Genomic DNA, 20,891 nt, shown 5'->3' on the forward strand with positions numbered 1-20,891 from the left:
GCTGCAAAGACACATCTTGTGCCGTGTGGCATCCTTGAAAATCTCTGTGCTAGGCAGAGCAAATGCAAAAGTAATGAGGAGGTGGGGGCTGAAATGAAGAGGCTGGTGGGAAGGGAAGGGAAGGGAAGGGAAGGGAAGGGAAGGGAAGGGAAGGGAAGGGAAGGGAAGGGAAGGGAAGGGAAGGGAAGGGAAGGGAAGGGAAGGGAAGGGAAGGGAAGGGAAGGGAAGGGAAGGGAAGGGAAGGGAAGGGAAGGGAAGGGAAGGGAAGGGAAGGGAAGGGAAAAGATTTTGGATGCCATTCAGGATAAGATGGCTGGATAGAGATAGCATGGGAGTATTCCAGAGGAGGAAGAGCAGGGCTGGTGGGAGATCAGTGATGCTGTGGAAGGAAACAAATGCCATTTGTGAGCTTAGGGAAGGAAGTAGAAGGATTGTAAGGGTCTTGACCCCATTGCTTTCTCCCCGTGGAAGAGAATTCCCCTTCCTTACCGGTGCAACATCCTCCTTCCTGCTCAGCCCCTGAACTTTAGGAAGTGCTTCTACAGTGGAGTGGTCTTGGCAGGGAGATTTATTGAGGGTCTCATCTGATACATGCAAAGCAAGACTGTGGCATGCCCTAAAGGTAAGCTGCTGCTGGCCGCTGTGGGGTTGGACATGCCTAGGGACCTCAGACACTTCATGGTGAAATGAAATGGGAGCTCACAGATCTGCAGCGAGAAGAAGCAAGGGTGTCCTGTTCTGAGAGGGAAGGGTCGAGGTATGTCCACGAGCACTGAGCACAGATATTTAGCAGTGTGCTGCGATGCTGTGTGCCACCTGATGAGTCCCAACACCACAGAGGGTTGCCAGTCTAGTGCCACAAGAGCACAAGCATGGGAACTAAGTCAGATCCTTCGTGCTAGTGCAAGCAGGAGCCTGGTTCTTCTGGGTCTAGATGGTCCAGATGGTGATCCAGCCCTGCAGAGCAGCAGAGAGAGCAGCTAAGTCAATCGCAGCTTCAACAAGCATACTCTGCCTCCGCATAGCAATATTGAAAGAAAACATTTAATTTAAGAAAATTTCCACCGTCTAAATAAAAGCTGCTCTGGGCTAGTTTAATTTGTGTTGTAGCTGTGTGTTCATTTATCATGTGACTTGATGCTACAGCACACACTACGCAAGGGTATTGCCACAGCAACAGCCCTAGCACATGCCATGTTTTCTGCCTTTTGAAATGCAAAGCCTTGTCTCAAAGAAGCTCCAGCGTGCCCTGGCTGATGGAACTGCATCCTTTTGCACGATGGTTTAAAAATAACATGTGCACACAGGGCGGGCTCAGCAGCAAGACATGCTTTGCCCTGGTTCTGCAGCTTCCTGAGAGCACAGCCGGATGTTTCCAGGCCATGTCAGGGACATCCCACCCAGGAGAAGGAGCTGTGGAAGGGGTAGCAGAGATGAGGTTGATCAGAGGAGGTGGATGGAGAAATGACTAACAGCAGAGAGCTTTTGTAGGAGGCAGCTCCAGTATCAATGTGTTGTTACCCATACGATTGCTGCAGGTTTCTGTGTCATTGTTCTGGTGCCGAGTGATTGTATCTCCACTCACTAAAAAAAGAGATGGCAAGAAGTTGTGCTGATTTGAAACCTGACTCAATGTTTTTAATTTCAGAAGAAACAAAAGATGGTTGCCTGCACCTGGATCACCCATTGCCTGGCTTACAACAGACAGGGCTCTTTTCTTCTGGGGGATGCTTGGGGCCATCTGGGACTTCATCCATCTCCTTCATTTTTTATTGTAGAGGATTGGTAGGTCTTCTTAGAGCACCGATCTATAGCGTATCCCCTCCTGCTTTGTGGCCTGGTGCAAGGCAAGGCCAGCCACGGTCCCTCCTTGGGACGTTTTTTCCAGACTTTACCAGATCTGAGAGCACAGAAGGAGGAGAAGCATTTCTCCCGGCCCAGCTGCTCACTCTTGTCTATATTTAAGTCCAATTCTCTTGTAAGAGGGCCGATAGATTTGTCACTTCTGGGTGGCACGAGAATGGCAACGAGGGAGCAGCTGTTATATTAAGGAGAATCAGATGGAAATATCAGGTGGCATTTTTCAGACCAAACAATAGGAGATGCTTTTTTCCACACAACTTGTCTTGCGCACAGTGCCAAATGAAAAATCCGCCGAGAGCTATTAAATGCAGAGGCACTATCTTTGGGTCAGGAAGTGTCAGGTATTTCTGGGGAAGTGTCACTAGAAGCTTTCCTGGGGCTTGTATCTTCCTTAGGCATCTGCGAGTGGCTGCTGTCAGGAACAGGATGTGGGGCTATGGCCCTTGGTACATTTTTAAGTAAGGCTGGACAGGTTGGCTGCCCTTGGAGCAGCCTGTCCCTGACACAGGTAAAACACCCTGCTTCAGAAATCTCCATCTCTCCCCAGCTCACCTGCAGTTCTCTGCCTGGGAGGAAGGTTTCCATGCAGGATTTTGCACATTGGTGGTGAAGAAGCCCCAGCCCTCGCAGAAACCTACGCACCTTTGGAACAGGATGGTTGTTTCTGGGGAAAATCTCACAGGGCCACAGGGTGGGCTGTTTCTGTCTGACCTGGTCCTGGTCCAGCCAGCCTGACCCATAATGTGTGAATGGAGCTTTGTTTTGCCAACGTGACATTTTTCATGTGTTAACACAGTCTTGGTATCCTCACACAACATTAAAAGAAAAAAAAAAAAAAAAAAAAAAAAAGGCTCTGTCCAGGACAGCATCTGGCAATTTGCTAGATCTTCTAGCAAAACTTGTAGGTTGCTCAAAGTGGCAACTTTTCACTTGCATCATCGGTGCTAGGTGTAACCAACACAGTTTGGATTTCAAAATGAGACTGGTGAAGGAATTCAGAGAACTCCAAATGGGTCAGGTTAGCTGTCCTCCAACTTTTCTGGCCTTACACTTGCCTTACACTATGGAAAAGAGTACAGGAACAGGAGCAGGTGCCTAAGAAAGCAACGTGCTGGGTTTAAATAGTTCAGTGTATCTAATGTGTCCGAGATGTCCAGTGTGGTGTCCTTTCACTTCAGCTCTCCAGAAGTGCTGCCAGCTCAAGCTCCAGCTTTTCACCACCACCCTTTAGAGCCTGCACAAAAAAATAACCAAATGCTTTGGGAACATCTGGGGTGAAGTCTCATTCTGTGTGAAAAAACATTTCTACTCTATCATATTGATATCAGAGATGAGTCAGCTTTGTAGAAGCCATAAAAATGTAAGCAGACGATGATTTATTTATTTATTTATTACAGAGGAATATTTCTCTCCAGGGAGCAAAATCAGTGCCCTTGTATTAAAGAACTGAGAATCCTTCTGCTGATATTTTGGTTTGACTTCTGCTCCAGGCTCTCAAACTGCTGCTCAGGTCTCTTGCTTTACTCCACGATTACTTTATTTCTGGAGCAGCAATAGGAGGATGACTAATTTCATAGGTAATCTAGAAATGATTTCTCTTTTGCAAGAAGACCAGTTGCAAGCAGGAAAGACTCGATCACTTGGGAAACGTATGCCCCTTAGTATATATCCAAACCCTACTGGGCCATCATGGTGTTGGACTTGAAGGGGACAGTTCAGTGCACCCAACCACAAACTGAGCACCAAAACCACATCCCACAGCTCAGTCATTTCCCTGGACTTCTGCCTGCTGTTCTTCACAGGGTCTTGAGACTGAATTTACACCCTGCCGTGCCTCACTGATCCCCTGCATTTTGGCACTCCTGAAACATGGCTTTTGAAGATGAAGCAAGCTGCTCCACTGCCAACGGCAGCTTCCCTTATTGCCTGAGGAGCAGCAGCACCAACAAACCTCCACTGATTTTAGACCAGCACCTACCCGAGGTCCTGCATATGTTACTTTGCCACTCACGAAGCTGCGGTGGTTCCAGCATAGCAGGGGAGGTTGAAGACAGGTGACATGATAGCCCGTGAACCAAAGCCAGATTCTGCTGTGCGTGGCATCTGCTGACACACTTAACTGGCAGCAAAGCTGCATCCCAACTCATTTATATCTGATTTCTTGGCAAGGTGGAAAAGGTAAACTTTGCTTCTTTACAGTGATGAGGTTTTTTTCCACTTTTTTTTTTTTTTTTTTTTTTTGACAAGGGGAAAATAAGCTCTACTGAATCAGTGGAGAACCTGCTTTAAATGTTAATGCATCTACAAACTGAACACCTGAGTGCTCTCTTCTCCCCAGCTTCTGCAAGGGACTGGGAAACGAGCAGAGTTAGGGGAAATGAGCAGAATTAAGGTGAGCCTGGTCCATCGCAGAAGCCACAGCCCTGTCTCATCACAGCCCAGCTGCGCAGCTATGGAGGGCAGAGAGCAGCAGGTCTCCTTCCCCTTCCTCCCATAAGTCAAACATTTTCTGAATGTGCCACTGTGACAGGAAGCAGGGCTTTGTCTTTGCAAATGCCATCATGCTAAATGATCCCTCCTGAGTGCTCTGGGATGGAAACACAAGGGTGGCTGGAGCCGCAGCCACGCGCAGCCTGGTGAGACCTTGGCAAAATCCCCGTGATTATTTACAGAGGAAACGAGAGGCTCCTCCAGGCCTCTCTGCAGAAGATGAACTCAATTAAAGCCGCTTAATATATGCCTGGTGCTGTGTTTCATGCTGCTTTGAGAGAGCCCTTCTCTGCCATGGAAATGGAAAGGAGCATTTGCTCTCAGCCTGGCAGGGCAGCGCCTGCGTGGTGTCACCTTCTTCCAACACGAAGTGCTGGTACAGGACCTGAATTCTCATTCTCTCCTTTCTAAAGGGAGGATAAAAACACTGTCTTAAAGGCAGATGGGTGATGCAAGTGACAAAAACAATACCTCATGCCTTATTTCTTGCACACGTACAGAGCAAAAAGGGGGATCCCTTTGGAAGAGGAAGGGGAAGGGGAACTCCCTGCCAGCAGCTGTCCAGCTCCGTTTGGCCACCCACTGCTCACAGGCACCCGTGGTGCCAAAGGGCACCAGCCTGGTTTCAGTGTCCTGGTTTTCTTCGCTCTCCCGGCAGTTCCACCCCACGCCCCACCCGGTAGCGGCATTAATTACGGGTTGGGGATTGCGTTGGGCTGCACGGCTTATAGACAGGAGCGGTGTGGGTCACTCTGCCAGGGCAGGTGAGCCACGGTCAGTGGGACGCCGTGACACACCGCCCTGAGCCGGGGCTGGCCCGTGCTGCGGGCACAGGGCAACACAGGGAGCATTGGGCAAAGTGGGGCACAGCTGGGGTGGCAGGCTGCATGGAGGGGAGATGCCTCGTTCTGTGTGCTGGATGCAGTGAGCAGGGATGCAGCGAGCGATGCCAGTGCAGGCAAGGTCCTGGTTTGCTGTAAAGCAGCTCCTGGGTTGCACTTGTCCAAATAAACCCCAAGGGCATGGCTCTCTTAAAGGCTTCCATCCCTAGTTTTCCTCAGGATAGTCTTGGATCTGGTTATAGGGCGCCAGGAAGCTGAGGAGAGTCCACGGACCCCTAGAGGAAGGTGCCCCATGTACCCTCAGAGGGTTAGCTGGTAGGCAGTCCTTATCTGTTTTCTAGTGCTGGGCTTGTTTTCTTCTCCTGAATACTGGACCCGGCTCATTGCAGCTGGGTGCAGCACTGCCCAGCTGTGTGAGCCGTGAGCCCTTTCTGCAGGCTGGCCAGCCCCCAGCCCATCCCCTGGCCGAGGGATCAGCACCAAAGCCAAGTGACTCTGGCTTCGCAGCCCAGCCCAGGGCAACCACAAGGCTCTTCTTTTTGTTGTGAAAGCTAATGTAAAAAACGATGATAAACTAAATCTAGATCTATGCATCAATTATGTGGGATGCCAGACCTTGCACCTGTAGCATAATACATAACAGAGCCAGTTAACTGCCTTGTCTAATGATTGCTCCGAACAGCACACAAATCTCATTACGCAGGGTGAGCTGAAAACCATTTTTCAGTCAAAGCTGATGAGCTTGCAGAGAGTTTCTTTGCCCAGCTCTCTCTGACTGCAGGTTTGTCCTCTTCTCCTTGGAATCCTTCCTGTTATTTTTCCACCTTCCTGTCACAGGATGCAACGTTCATTACAATAATAGATCAAACTTTGAGTGGAAAAACTCTTCTCTACAGTTGTCTTCGAGATTTCCCAGCTTCGTTCCTGTTTACTGAGCCGCAGCCCTGACCCCTCGGCTCGCCCTGCCAGGTACAGCGTTGGGATAACACAGCAAGGCCAAGCCCGGCTTTTTGGGCCACACAACACACAACTTTTGGGCCACGCAACACACACCTTTTGGGCCCAAAACACACAACTCTTCCCTGCTTGCAGAAGGACTTGGGCTGAGGCCTGCGGAGGCACCCTGAGGCCTGGTGGTGCTCGAGCATCCCGAGGCGCCAGGAGCTCACACCACGGGCTGAAACACACGGCAGCAGCTCCTGGGCATGGCTGGGAGGGAACATGCTCTGCTGCTTCCTGCCTCTTGCTGCAAGCAAGGTTAAGACATAGAGGAATATTTCCAGAATCGTATTAAAACCAAAGTCCCGCTACCAGAGGTTCTCGGTACCCAGCTCACACCTAAGACACAGATGTGGGCACCTAGCGACGAGATTCTCCTCACCTACTATTAATCATGAGGTGTAAACTGGTGGTTTAATTCCTCCTGTAGTTAAGGGAGAGAAGTGCCTATAAAAGCCAGCCCACCTCATCCTCTTAGCTACTATCTTAGGATGGGATAAGTCAGTCTCTGAGGTACCTTTGCTTAGGAGCTCAGAGAACTGGAGAACACCAAGCTCATAAACATCAAGCAGCCAAGAGCAGAAGGTGAATCGCACCCTCCTGATGGAGCCTTTCTGTGAGCTTAACCCAAACTTAAAAGTTCTGTATTCATTTCTTAACCAGGATAAGGCTTTATAAACCCTGACTGGATAGCCTGCTTTGCCTCTCTTCCCCTAAATGATTTTGAAGTCTGGTCAGAGGTGCTCCCAGCACGTGCTCAGGGTTCTTGGGTGAGATGCACAGGAGGAGGTGTTGAGGTAGAAGGGCAGCACCAGTGCAACTTTATTTGGAAAGGATTTTGTTGACAGGATTTCTGTGGTTTCTTTTTGCTTGCCTGTTTCCGGTTGCTCTTATGTTATCAGCATGAAAATATTAAATTATTGGACCCATGTAGCCAGTAAGACTAGCCACAGCTATTATATAATGTCTGGTTGCAGCAAACATCTCACCGATTATTTCTTTGATTGCAGTGCAAACGTAACCTGTGTACAATATGTGGGTTACCAGGTAGAGTTATGTCATGACTCAGGATGAGCCAATATCATAAGCAAATGTTAATGAAGGGTGGGATTTTCATTAGTTTCTCTGTATTGACCTGTTTCAGTTCCTACCGAAGGCAGTAGCTGAAGAGAGCTCCTCTGCCCTTGCTCTTTTACCTCTTCACCAGCTGTTAGTTGGCTCCTGCAGCCTAGAGTAGCTGCTTCCCTTGACCACAGCACCTCTTGACCACATGTAGGGGATGAGGGAAAACATCCTCCGCTGGGTAAAGAAGGGGTGAAAAGAGGCCAAAAAAAAAAAAAAAAAAAAGGTGGGGATAAATGGTTGATTCTCACTGTGGGTGGTTATGGACCAGGCCTCTGCAGCCCAGACCAGTGACATGTGAGAAGATGCTGTGAGAGCTCTGGAAGAGGTGTGCTGGGACTGGTTACTCCTGGCTTCTTGCACAGGAACATGTGCCTTCGTTTGCTGGAGGGACCCCTGTTCTCCCCAGGGTGGCTGTTTCTTTCTTCCATGGTGTTAGATAGTCCTAGGCTCTTTCTGGATTAAAAACAGAAGCTTTGAGCTCACATTTTTCCACAAGGAAATAACAGCTATCTTGGGATCCTGCTTATACAACTGAAATAACTTCTGTTCTCCACCCCACTGAAAGGCAAGCAAAAGGCTTTTATGTCCTTTAGGATATTAATGAACAGGGCTTCCTCCGAAGAGAGGATGTTTGGAGCACTGCTAAAATCTCCACTCAGGAGAGGTTTGGCCCATTGCACAGGGGACAAGCAACTTTACACAGCCTTCCCAAGCTAATTCTTACCTATTAAAAACCACTTCACTGATTTTAGTACCCTTTCACCCATCTATCCTCTGCCTGTGCCTATTTCATGATTTTTTTAAATATTTATTTATTTTTTACCGCAAACAGCACCCAGCTCACCAAGAAGCAGAATTAAGAAGCTTTATGACCTTTTAAAAAGGGAGGGGCATTCATTTGTGGTCCCAATTCCACCTTGCCTTTGAAAAGGGAAAGCAGTTTCTACAGACCACAGCCCAGCCCCATTACAGAGAAGCAGATAGTGCAAGCTGATCTAAACTATGGAAAATAAATAAATGGATAAACAAAGGAGAGGTTTAAAAAGTAGCTTGCTCATTAGCAGATAAATTTTATGCTAAGCTGAAAGCAGATCGAGGAGCAAAGCCCTGCTCTGACAGCCAGTCCACCCTCTCTGCAAATACCGTGCATCAGGTAACAGAACCAGCCTCATGAATCATTGCCTAGTGAAATAAATAAATAAACAAAAAGCTCACCGTGGTGATGGAGTGACTGACTGGGTTTTAAGCTGGGCTGCTCGATGCTGAGGAGCTGTGTGCAGGAGAGGGGATAGGAGCCCGGCCACCTGTGGTGCCACGTGAGCAAGAGGGGTGGGCAGCGTGCCAGCTGGGTTTTTAGCCTCCAAAGAGGGTTTCAGGAGTTTCTCTGCAACTGAGAAGCAGAAGCAGTTTGGATTTCCCTATTTTGAACCCCTCCTTTCTATTTTCTAATTTAGGATGTAATTAAGGGATTGTTTTTAGAGAGTACACCAAGAAGAACCTAACAACCACCGACCCCTGCTGTGCCTACTGCTATAAGAGCCCCAGAAGATGCTGCAGATGAAGAAAGCTTTCCATCTGCATTTTCACTGCTGTAAGTGCCGATTTCTGGCAGCAAGCAGGCAGCTGCCTGTTTTATCCGTGTGGCTCACGTGGTGGTAGTGTCAGCAGGAGCTGGCAGGGCCGTGCAGGACACCTCTTTGTCCTTCTGCTTCCATAGGGGCTAGGGGATGCTCAGGTCTCTCTGCTCCCCTGTGCAGGGCTGGCTCAGTATTTTTGGCTGATGGGAAGCAGCTGGCTGTTAAATGAGCAGTGCTGTGCTGTCCAAGTGCCCCGAGGTGGCTCCTGGGTGGGAAGGGTGGCTGCGTGCTCGCCGTGGGCTGCTGGGGACAGGGGTCATGCAGCTGCTGTGTGAGGGCAGAGCTGGCTGAGCATGTTCTGCCAGAGGTGGATGTGAACCAGGGTTTGCTTGAGGGCGAAGTAGGGCTTTGTATTGTGAATGCACTGGGAAACCTGGACTGCGCCACCCCAGCTTGGGAAGGATGCTGGATCCATCCTACACAGGCGTTACAAACTGCCATTAGCTTTATCACCCACAAATTCTTCACAATGGTATGCAAAGTCAGCTTGGCAGTAGCCCAGAATATTTTCCACGTTCACATTTAACTACTATGCCATCTCTTTGGATTCTCCACTGCTGCATATGGGACTTCTGAAGAGCACCCCAGGATATAAACACCTTGAGGCAGAAAGGGTCTTTGGGGTCTGTTTGCCCAGTACATGGCTTCCTGCCAGTCTGGCCAAAGGCTGCAGTCCCTTAATGCTTCCACATCAGGGAAAGATTAATCATAACAATCCTCAGCCTGGCGCATGTCTGGGTGATGAATCCTTCCCACACCTCTGCAGGACCAGTGCATGCAGGAGACCAGTCTTGGGGTGTGACTTTACCCTATCAAAACTCCACAGACGGTTTTTGTGCTCTAAGCACCTGGTACCATGCACTGCTCTCAAGGTGCAATAAACTCTCCTATGCTGTGCTTGGGCTTTGCACGAGAAGCATTTTGCCAACGCCAAGAGGTTTGTGCTCTGAGCAACACTGCCCCTTTGCACAGGTAGGGAAAATGAGATATGAGCAGGGGAGAAGACCAAGTGTCTGTAACCAGCTGTAGAGAGATGGGAGGTCTCCCCAGCCCCAGCAGAGGTGGCAGTCGGAGGCTTTGCCCCCCATTTCTGGTGTGCAAATGAAGCAGCAGCCTAAATAGGAGGCAGCAGTGAAGTGTGTGCTTTATCTGCAGGGACAGAGGCCCACCAAACAGAGCCTGGCCCCAGCTGGGTGCTGGAGGTGGCCCCCTGCAACCGCTGCCAAGGAACTCGGCCTGGAATGTGCAACCGGCCAGGTTGGGCTAATGGAGCTGGTGCAATGTGAAGGCTTTGTGTCTGGCTATGATCCTCCCTTCTCCTACTTCCTTCACCTCCTCTGGGGTGTGTCTGCACCGAGAGAAGCCGCGCTGACCGGTGGAAGAACTGAGCTGGCTAAGCAGGAAGGCTGGTGGGGAAACCTTGGGTCACCTTGCAGGTCCTTGCAGTGGTTCAGTGATCCATAGGCCTATTTTTTTTTTTTTTTTGGGCCATTTTGCTCTATCCCATCTACATCTGCTTCTCCCTTCTGGGATCTGGGGTTCTGCAGTGCAGGGAGCAGGCCCGTGGGGGAAGGCAGCAGGCATTGCGTTATGGGGTGTGGGCAGGAGCAGCAGCTCCTGTCCACCCGGTGAGCACCAGCTCCTGCCTCCATGCAGAGGTGTGGGTGTTGCGGGGAAATCAAAGCTCATCCCCGATTTTAGGAGGTGGAGGCTCAGCTGAAGGGAGGGGAAGCTTACAGCCAGCACCTGGCTCTGCCTGTGCTGGGTTGTGAAATGCAGCAGTGCGCCAGTGTCTGCGCCATGCAAACACCCCAGGCAACTACTTCCCCTTGTCCCCCAGCGTGGGGTTTCCATGTAAAGAGGCTACACCGGGGCTCTGGTTCCCTTCTCATGTCGAAGCCTGCAGGGGACATGGTTTGCATGTGTCTCCCATCAAAGCAGCTGCCTTGAGGCTGCCTGCAGGACCGCAGGAGCTGGGCTGGGAGAGCACCTCACGCCTGGTGGAAAACTGGGCCTGGCCCTGCCAGCTGGGTCTCTGGGGTCTCGTGGTTAAATCCAGGCTCCCAGGACCCCAGAGCAGCATGTGAGTCCAGGCACAAGTGGAGGTGCGATGGTGAGAGGGTTGGACAAGGCTTCAGCATGGCTCTGAGCATCTCAGCCTCTTCCACTTCGTGGTCTGGCCACTGTTTCCCCGAGAAGGATGGAGGAGATAATGCCTGGGGGTTCAATGCAGATCTGGATGCCTTCCTGCCATGCATTGGGTTGTTTGATAAGCAAGTGTTTGTAGCACTTAGGATTGACTTAGATATGGCAGGTCCTAGTAAGAAACTTGTCTCAAATGATTTTTGGTGAACGACCAGCAGCAGTTAGCTGTGATGTGGAGCGGTTTCCTATAGAGCGATCACCTCCACAGCACCTTAATCAGTTAGATCCATGCCTTGTGCTTTACAGAGACTCCAGACAGCCCAGACTTAGGTGAGTGGCTGCAGGATGTGTGATGCCCCATGGTAGGGGTGCCAGAGGGACTTGAGCTTACCCTGGGGAGTTCTCATGGACACTGAGGTTTCCAGCCTTGCTCCTCTGTGCGCCTTTTTATTTATTTTGGCAAGCATAACTTCATCATTACATTTTATTCTGTAGGTTTAGGTGAAATTCAATTTTCTTGCTCACTCCAGTATCATCTGATGTGGCTCCACCATGGTGAACACTTGCTCCTTGGGACTTAGACATTGCATTACTGTATCCCCCAGCCCCCAGCGTATCCATCTCTGCTAGCACCTCCAGTCTGGTTGCACAGCGTGTTTTATCTGCAGGTTCCCATTTAGCTTGGATATTGCAGCTGATGTTAAGCCCTGTTGCTGGTGATTTCAGGAAGAGCTGCAAGCAGTTGGAATGGGAGGGAACCTGTCTGGGTGCAGCCAGTGTTTTGAGGCTCTGCTCTGCGTTAACCTGCCCGCGCTGGGGCTGCGAGCCCCTTCATTTCCTCAGCCTTTTCTCTGCGAGACTGCTGGCCATGCTCACGGATCAATAGGGCCTTTGTAGCCTTCCCCAGGTGCTCCCTGCCATCTGATGCCTGCTGACATGCTCTGAGCAAAGCACGGGGGCTCAGCCCCCTCGTGCTGGCTGGAGAGGCGCGAGGAATTAGTTGGCAGGTTTTAATCCACTAAAGCCTAGTTAACGCTGTCCTTGTGCGCTAAGCTGATTATGATAACTAAGCGTGCTGTGTCTTAGCAGACGCCTGAAATCAGATCAACCAAATGCAGTTAGACTGGCCAGGCGGCTCTTTCATTATATTTCCCCCCCCCTTTCCTTTTAACTCCCGCGGCAGTAAGGCCGCGCTGGCTTTGCTGCGAGGTCGGAGCCGGATTCGGTGCTGGCGGCTGGCTGCCAGCCACTGGCGGGGGCAGCGAGATGCGAGGAGCTCACGAGGAGCTCAGAGGCTCACGGGAAGCCCTGGTAGCCACCAGCTTGCCCTGCGGTGGCAGGGGCTGTGTGGGCTGGCTGGATTTGGGGGAGATGCGTGACGCGGGGAGGCTGCAGTGAACCCAGCATCGCTCCTGCTGCCCCATTGGTAGCATGCAGGGGCATTGCCTTGTCACTTGTTTTGCAATTTTAGGGATGTATCTGACTTTCTAGAGAGCAAAACATCCTGGCTCACCAATGGTCACCTCTTTTGGGGTTTGGGCACAGGCCCTGGGAGTAGGCTCTGGTTGGGGAGGATCAGGTGTGGTGGGACCTCCGAGTCCCACCAGCAGCTCTCTGCTTGGGGTTGTCCTGTTCCCCCCCCACCCTGCAGCTCATCCGTGTGACACTATTCCTGCAGACACTCCAGGCCTGCGGGGAGGGTTCCCAGAGCCCAGCAGCGCTCCCGAGTGAGAATTTCAGCATTTCATATCTGAATGCAGGCTCTGTTGAGCGGTGGGGAGAATAAAGCTCCCATTTAGGATATTGCTGCTGCCTAAGAGGCTTTAGGGATTGTTAAAACTCTTGTCTCTCAGGAAGTAGTCTGGCTTCATCTGTTGCCAATTAGAGCCACGGGGCCTGGGCTGGGTGCTTGCAGCTTGCTGGTGATGCTCCCCAACCTGGGAACACGCATGGGGGTCACGGAAGAACAGAGAAAGGGGCGAAGCTCACACCACGAGGAGAAGTGGAGGAGGTTGGGATGGAGAGGAAGGACCTGGCATCATTCAGCTCAGCCCTGGCCTGAATTAGGGCTTCTGAAGGGATCTGGGGAGCAGGGGGAAGGCAGCGATGTGGCCCAAACCCCTGCAGGCAGATAAGTCCTCGCTGACTTCTCTGGCCATGGGGCCACTGCAGCACCACTGCGCTTTGTGTTGGCCTTTGAGCTGTGAAAGCTTCAGGATTGTTCCCTCTTCCCATCGTTTCCAACCCAAAGACCCAGCAGACAAGCTTGTTGGCTTCACTGTGCTCTCCACTTCAGACGCCGAGGCTGAGAGGCAGCCCATGGCCTTGTGCTTGCTCCCAGCCCCAGCAGCCCGGGCTGTGCCCACCTCTCCTCGGTCCATCTCCATCCAGCAGCCTCCAGGTGAGAGGCCTGGCCCCTGCCAGCCGGCTCCTTGCCCACCCAGCCGTGCCTCCTCTCAGCGCCTGCTCCCCTGGGTCCTATTCTGCAAGTGTTGACTCATCTCTGTTTTCGCTCCCCTGATGTTCTCAGTTCTTTATGAAATGGGGACATGCAGGCAGCCAGACCCCAGGGAGATGCCCAGGGTGTCCTCACTGGTTTATAGGCTCTTCTGGAGAGATACCAGGGCAGTGCGGAGGGGCCCGAAGCCTCTCGTTTCTAGATATGCCCCTGGAGGACCAGCGGGCAGGGGAGGACACCAGCAGGGGAAAATCACAGCTACAGGAAAACCCAGATCTCAGCAAAGCCTGACTCCTGATACAGGAATTACTGACAGGGAACGTCAGGCCTACTGGGTTTGGGGATCTTCGGTGCCGTGCTGCTCCAGCTAATTAATTGCTGTAATGAGGGTGAGGCTCTTATCAGATCCAGGAGGGAGTCTGCCGCAGGGGAGAGCAAGGGGAGAAGGCGAAGGTGGATAAACGTGCGGCGAGCGTTTTCTCACGGGAGATGGGAGCAGACCAGGGAGGTGATGCGGGCTGGATGTCCCCAGTGACAGAGGGGCACACAGTGTCTTTCCAGGCTCTGTTATGAAAATAAATGCAAGGATCTGAGCCCAGCTCTGCACAGCCCCGAGAGCTGCGGGTGTTGGGTGCTGCTGGTGCTGCAGGTGTGCTGATCCCCTGGGGCTGGGGGCAGAAAGCGTGGGGCTGAGCGGGCATGTGATGAAATCCTTCACCCTCACCCCACTGTGGGGTTGCATCGTGGCTGAAATCAAACAAATTGGGGGGAGCCCAGCTGCTCTGCCTGCTGACTGACCCCTCATGGATGGCAACGGGGTGCCCAGAGCGGGGGGCCCTGCGCCAGGCTCTGTGTCCCGGTGATTTGTGCCAGGTGTAGCAGCGAGGAGCAGCTCTGTGCGTGTGTGATGGTGTGGGATAAAAGCGTGGGTGGCCAGGGGTGTTAACGCGCTGGCAGTAATTCCCAGCTCCGTGACAATGAACCACTGATAGTATCACACATGCTGGGCCAGATCTGGTGTTCCTCCTCCTGCTGGAGACCCTGACGAAAGCGGTGGGAATCGCTATCTGAGAGCGTGACTGCAGGAGCGGGCACATGGTGACACCCTGCTGTTCTTATTGTGCCATCTCTGGCTCTCTCTGGCACTTTCCACGACTTGCAGAGTTTCCCCCTGTGCCCGTGGGATCCCATTCCCACCAGGAGGGCTGGAGATATGGGTTCCCCCTAGGGCAGGGCTGGCAGAAGCACCCTGCTGCCACCACCTTGCTCTTGCACTCGGCGTTTCAAGAATCTTTGATGACACGTTTCGGGTTTATCCTAAAAATATTCAGCTAGTTTACAACTGGTGCTGCAAGCACGCAGGAGGACGCCCTTGTCAGCCTTTACGTCGCTGTACCCACGAAGGAGCTGCGTTCCCGGGGGAGCACAGCGTCTCCCCCATGAAAGGATGTGCTCCTTCCGCCTCCTCATTTCACAGTCATAAAAGGGCAAGTCTAAAGTATTAAAAACACGGGTTATTTGTAGTTACGATGCAGAGGGCTGCCAGTGTGCCTGAGCATGGGACGCCCATGTGATCCCCGCGCCTTTGGATGGCGTATGCGGTTTCATGGCCTTTAAGGTATGACTGCCCGGCCCGGTTATTCCCAAGCCAAACCCCACAGCTTGTACTTGACTACAGCGTTTCTTGGCTTGGAGACATCAAGAGAGGGAAGCTCCACCACTTCCTTTGGTAGCTCGTTCCAGTGATTTGGCAGCCTTACTGCTGAGATTGTGAGGCTCGTTTCTCCCATGAACTCATTTGACTTGTGATTCCCCTCGCTGCCTTTCTGTGCTGGCCTCACCCACCACGTCCAGTGGAAGAGGGACAGTCAAGGGAGAGTATTTCAAGCTCAAACTCTAGCAATCCAGCACAACTTTCTACAGACCTGCAGCTTGTTTTCTCTGGGGAAGTGGTGGACAAAACACTGGCTGCTGAGCCATAACCCTTCCGCCTTGAAAGGCTTGACCTCAATGCTCTCCTCCTCCTCTGCCTCCAATTCCGTAGCAAGTTCTCTCCTGCAGCTAATTTAGAGGGAATCCCCTGCTGGAGGAAGGAAACAAAAATAGAAAATTCCTTTTGAGGAATATGCACTGTGCAGCTAACCGCATTGTTAGGGGGAACCTTGCAGCAATCAGGCCCACAGCATGAGTGTTTTTCAGTTTTGCAGCAGAAGCTGTCTGGCAGCCTGCTGTACAGATGCAACCCGGTCCTCCTGCGTGAGAGCAACAGAAAGTGCCTCCGTGTGAGCTGAATTACAGCTTTTATAAATCCTTTGCAATGCATGTTTCAGCTGAAGCAGCCTTACAGTTAATCACGCAGACAGAAGCCTGCTGTACCAAAATGTAGGTCTGACATCCTCCAGTCTCTGCTTCCATAGCCTGCCTTGAACTGTTCTGAATGCATGGAAGAAAAAAGTTGAAGGAGCTGAAACAGAGATTTCCCATATCTTGATGTGTCTGTTGTGTGCTGGCAGAGACACAGCTACAAGCTGGAGCTATCAGCAGTTAACAGCAAGGAAAAATCAGCACAACTGCGTGCTAATGGGCTTTGTCTCCCATTGACCTGAGCTTGCTGGCGAGCTAAAGGGATGGTGTTTGACATGACAGCAGTGTGCTGCCTGGTAATCCCACATGGCAGGGTCAAAACTCGTCAGTCATTCCTCTGGTTTGTCTCACAGGGGTGCCTGAGCTGCCTGGATGCAAGGGAGGGAAGCACCTGCAGTAAAGTCCTTAACAAACATCTCCGGGGAGGCTGGGCTCCTGCTGGGGTGTGTGGTTACCTCCCCAGGGAGCCCAGGGGGGCAGATCAGCGCCTGCCTCCCCTGCTCACCTCTGCGGGATGGGCTCTGGGGCTTCTCCGTGTGCCCAGCGTGAGCTGATGCAGGCTGACAGCTGCAAGGCATGGCTGTAACCGTGTGCTGCAACTGTCCTGCCACCACGGCTGGGGTGGGAAAATGCATCCTGCCCGGTGCCGAGTCTGCAGTGAATAGAAAGTGGATAAGTGGATAAAATTGCCTGCTGTGGAAGATGGGTGCTGAGTCCCGGCCTCAATTGAGTGAATTGGGTTTGGTGGTTGCTTGGTGGTGGTTTGGTTTTTTTTTGGTGGGCAGGGGGTGGCTTGCATGTCTATGTGCTTATATCCAGGTACAGTAGCCTGGAGGACATCAGGATCAGCCTCAGTTCTCATTATCTGGTGAGCCAGAAAGCTGTCCGGTTTCTGGCTGGAGGAAGGCATTTCTCACAACAGTTTCAAGCCCAGGTCCAGGTGAGATGTGTTTGTGGTCCCCACCACTGCCTGCCTGAGCTCCTCTCTCCCTGATACGTATGCAGTGATCTGTTGCTCCCTGTGCCCACTTTCATGCAGACACCACCACAATTTTTCCCTTACCATCTCACTTTCAACCCCTTTTTTTTTCCCACTGTTGCACAACAGGGTGGCTTTGAAAGGAGCCTTTAACTTAAGCATTAAAAAACCCCAAATGAGCATGTTCGTGTCTGGCTGCAGAGCATCTAGCACGATTCCCTGTCGATGCATCCCACAGGAAACAGAAGGGATGGGAACAGCGGGGCGCCCACGCCATCCCTGTCCACCCTGTCCCGGGGCTCATTGCCGTGTGTCACCGCTCTCCCCCCTTCACCCACGGCCCGGCTGCATCAAACCCCGAGTGTACCCGGCTGGGAGCACGGCTGCCTCAGGCCCCTTCCTGGTTTCCAGCTCTTTTGCAGGGTAAAATCGAGCCTTTGTCCTGCTCTGCATCATGAGGCCGGGCTTCCTGCGGGGAGGGACAATGCCCTGTTGTTCAGGGCCAGCCTGCAGCGAGCTCCCAGCACCAGTCCCTGCGGTCTGGGCTGAGCAGTGCGGAGGTGAGCGCTTGTTTTAGGGAAGGATGCTACCTGCTGCTGCTGGGGGCAGTGAGCCCATCCACCCCTGGTGAAGGGATCCAAAACTGGTTGGGCTGAGCCCCTGGGAATGATAATCCGACCTGGGGCAGGCAGGAAATTGCACAGTGAAACATCTTCCTCGTGACAAACTTCTTGTAGGTCTGCCCTAGGCAGGGGAGGAATTGTACCTCTGCTCCCGGCCCCTCCGAGGAGCTCTGGGCCATCAGGGTGGCTTGGGCAGGCCAGGGTGGGGAGGGAAAGCAGACACTTGGCCTGCCTTTGGGAACGACTCGGGGTGTTGCTAACCTGTATGTAGCTCTCCTGTAGCTTCTCCCCTCTGTGAACACACGGATGGGAAATGCGCAGGCGGTCCTGGCGAGCCGACCTTGTGACGAGGTGGAGTCGCCATATGGTGCCACCATATGGGAAGCACCAGCCCAGCTGTGACTGTCTCACCCTGCTGCTGCTCAACAATGCCCCTTTTCCCCCCCCAGAACGAGGTTCAGGATTGAGGGAAGCCCCTTCCACATCCCTGGCTGCCCTCCCTTGCTCTCTGTGTGGGTTTGTGCTCGGAGGCATTGCACCACGCGTGTTTCTTGGTGGGAAACCGGGACGGCCTGCTGGCATTTCTGGGGGCGCACACAGTGCGATGGAGGGGGTCCTGTCACTGAATTCACGGCTAGGTGCAGTGCCAGGCACAGCCCTGAAGCGGTATGGCTTATTTGATTCCTGGAAAAGCTTGAGGAGCCCGTAGTTTGTTCCTGGGGCTGTGAGGATAAAGGAGGTGCAATGTGCACACCATGGCAGTGCAGTGACCGGTTTCTCTGGGATTGACCTCCCAAAGGGAAAACTCTTTTGTGTCTCTCTCAGGCTCAGGTGCCCAAGACCTTCCCAAATCAGCCCAAGCAAAGAGCTTTTCCCCTTCTTGGTTGATAAGAAACATGCAGTAAACAGAAGCTGTCAGGGATTCAGCCAGTGCAACGTGCGTCTGATGTTCTTATTCCCAAGGCAGCACTGCTGAGGTCCCTATTTTCTTCAAGGTTTCCTTGTTGTTGTTTTTTTTTATTATTATTATTTTTTTTTCCCAGCTTTGGGACTCCATATTCTACAGGCTCAGTGTACAAACCCTCTCTCTTACTTTGCCCATAAGATGCCAGCAGCGCTGGGGCTGAGCACACCCTTACCAGCACAGAGCACTTCCGCGAGAGGAACGAAATCTCTAACGAGCCAGCAGCGCTGGGGAAGTTTTAGTTCATAAAGATGCTCAGGAGGGCCGTGCCATCAAAATGATACAATGTGGAAGCCACATCCTGCCGGCTTGGCTAATCTGTAAAAGAGCTTTCAGTGTTTTCCCTTGGAGTAACAGCTTTAAATTTTAATAAGCTGCAGTGTACTTTCACCGGATGTCATAAGCTGATACAAAGTTTAAACGAGGTTAAGCAAGTGGGAGCCTAGGAGAAATGAACATGAGATGTAAATGATTTCCTCCCTTTTACAAGTTCACTTCACTGGGACTATTTTGGAAAAAGAAAAAAAAAATCAATGTTTTTTTTTCCTTCTCTGGATGATTCGACGTCAGCGGAGGGAGACAACACTCGAAGTAGTCACAGAGCAGCTCCAGCAGGACGGACGCTTAACAGAAGTGACACAGGATATTAATCAAGTCATTAAGTCACGTTACCTTTGTCATTTAGCAGATTTTGGGAGAGCTACCAAGTCACACGCTGCTCCACACAAGCCTGTAAAACAAGGATTTGTAGGAAGACTCCTCGAAAGGTCACCCGGCCCTACCCCGGGGCAGGATCAGCCCTGTGTAAGTCTTTCCGGGCAGGCGGTTGTGCAGCCTATTCTCGGAGCCCTGGGAGGTGGAGAAGCACAACCAGCACTGCCACTGCTCGTGTCCTCGCCTCCCAGAAACATCCCTTGTCCCTGAGCTTCGGCTTGACCTGCGCTTGTGGTGCCCCCGGTGCAGGAGGAGGTCCTTTCCCTTGGCGGCTATCGGTGGCTGCTGCCACTTCGCTCGTCTCCAGCCAGCCAGCCAAGGCCTAGAGCTGCTTTGTGTTTGTTTTCTCTTTGCAATGCAATGTTTTTTTCACTGGATATGATGATTTCGTTGGCTTCTTTCGAAGTAGCCCGCTGAAATGGCTCCCTGATATTCTAGGCTCAAAGCATGAGCTGCTCCATTTGGAGCCTGGAAATCGTTCCTGCACCCAGGAGCTGTACTCTTGGTGGAGTGGGCATAGTAACACGCGCCGTGCGCTGGATTATATTTACGTGATTATACCCTCTAGGCAACAACCTGGTGCTTAAGAAATGAGTCAGCCAGAAAGACCAAGGCAGAGGGAATCAGATTTAGCCATGATAAGATTAGCTTCCAAAAGATCTGGACCAAAGCAGCCAGCGTTTCTCCAAGATACGCTCTTCCAAATAGCCAATTACGCCGCACATACAGGGATATTGTGTGCCATTTGATGGCTCCCTGCAGTCTGAGCAAGCAGTGGCCACACACGAGGACTGGGATCTGCAGGGGCTGAGCTGGGACAGGCGGGCAGGACCGGCAGGAGATGTGGGTGAGAGCCCAGGCGAGATGTTGACGGGGGGCCGTGGGGGGCTGGTGGCATGGAAGAGGAGCAGGTTCCTGGGAAATACCTCCAGGGAAAGGGAAGAGACGGGACAAGAAGGAGAAATGTGTGCGGGGAAACAGCAGCAGGAAGAGGAAAGAACAAAATGAGAACTGGCGAGTTGATAAAAGAACAAAAGGGCTTTGTCTCACATTAAAGGCAGCCAACTACAGAAATAATTTTCCCGTGTAAGCAATTACTGCGGCTACCCCAGGGATGGCACGTGGGGGCAGATAGGAAGAAGGCCTTCTTCATGCTCATAGCTGGTTCCTGCGAGTGCTCCATCGGTGTGGCTCTGGTGCCATGTCAGGCAAGCAGAGAAATTCAGGCTTGCCATGCAGATAGCTGGAATCCCGGCTTTAAAAATGGACAGAACAGGAAAGCAGTGGCTCCTAAAGCGAGACGTGAGGCTCGCTGTATTCCTCTTGCACCCCTGGAAGAGGCTGCTGAGAGCAGCTTGCAGCTGTGGGGGAGTCAGGTAGGCATGAGTCAGGTGGAAAGCAGACGTAAACCCAACGCTTACTTCCAGCCTGATTTTCAGAAGCGCTGAGTGCAGACAGCCCCCGTCGAGCCGATGCACTGTTCAGCACAGCTGGGAAGACAAGCCAGGTCTGAGAGATGCTCGGGGCACAGTAAACCGAAATCCAACTGGGTTTTCCTAATTGCATAGTTTGTGGTGTCTTCCTAATTACATAGTTTTTATCTACTTCTTTGGGAATAGTCGCAATTACAGATCTGTTACAGGCTGTAGATTTAAAGTAAAATACGCATGAACTCTTTTTATTGAAAA

The 20,891-nt window shown here is 51.9% G+C and overlaps 2 long non-coding RNA genes across 5 annotated transcripts; both read left to right on the plus strand.

Annotated features, from left to right (window-relative positions):
* Window positions 1-270: 270 nt before the first annotated feature.
* On the plus strand, window positions 271-4,063 carry LOC137859578 (uncharacterized). 2 transcript variants are annotated; one of them, XR_011098398.1, is made up of 3 exons: window positions 271-622; window positions 1,649-1,785; window positions 2,411-2,624. It is a non-coding gene; the product is annotated as an uncharacterized lncRNA (long non-coding RNA). The 2 variants fall into 2 exon arrangements; XR_011098397.1 differs by lacking the exon at window positions 2,411-2,624 and adding an exon at window positions 3,261-4,063 and having other exon boundaries at window positions 272-622.
* A 2,624-nt stretch (window positions 4,064-6,687) lies between these two features.
* Window positions 6,688-20,271, plus strand: LOC137859577 (uncharacterized). Of its 3 annotated transcripts, none has more exons than XR_011098395.1 (5): window positions 6,688-6,779; window positions 8,152-8,472; window positions 8,774-8,910; window positions 16,277-17,462; window positions 18,569-20,271. It is a non-coding gene; the product is annotated as an uncharacterized lncRNA (long non-coding RNA). The 3 variants fall into 3 exon arrangements; XR_011098394.1 differs by having other exon boundaries at window positions 6,691-6,810; XR_011098396.1 differs by lacking the exon at window positions 16,277-17,462 and having other exon boundaries at window positions 6,691-6,810.
* The last annotated feature ends 620 nt before the right edge of the window (window positions 20,272-20,891 follow it).

This window comes from Anas acuta, chromosome 7 (genome assembly GCF_963932015.1).
Source record: "Anas acuta chromosome 7, bAnaAcu1.1, whole genome shotgun sequence".
In the NCBI taxonomy this organism is placed as follows: domain Eukaryota; kingdom Metazoa; phylum Chordata; class Aves; order Anseriformes; family Anatidae; genus Anas; species Anas acuta.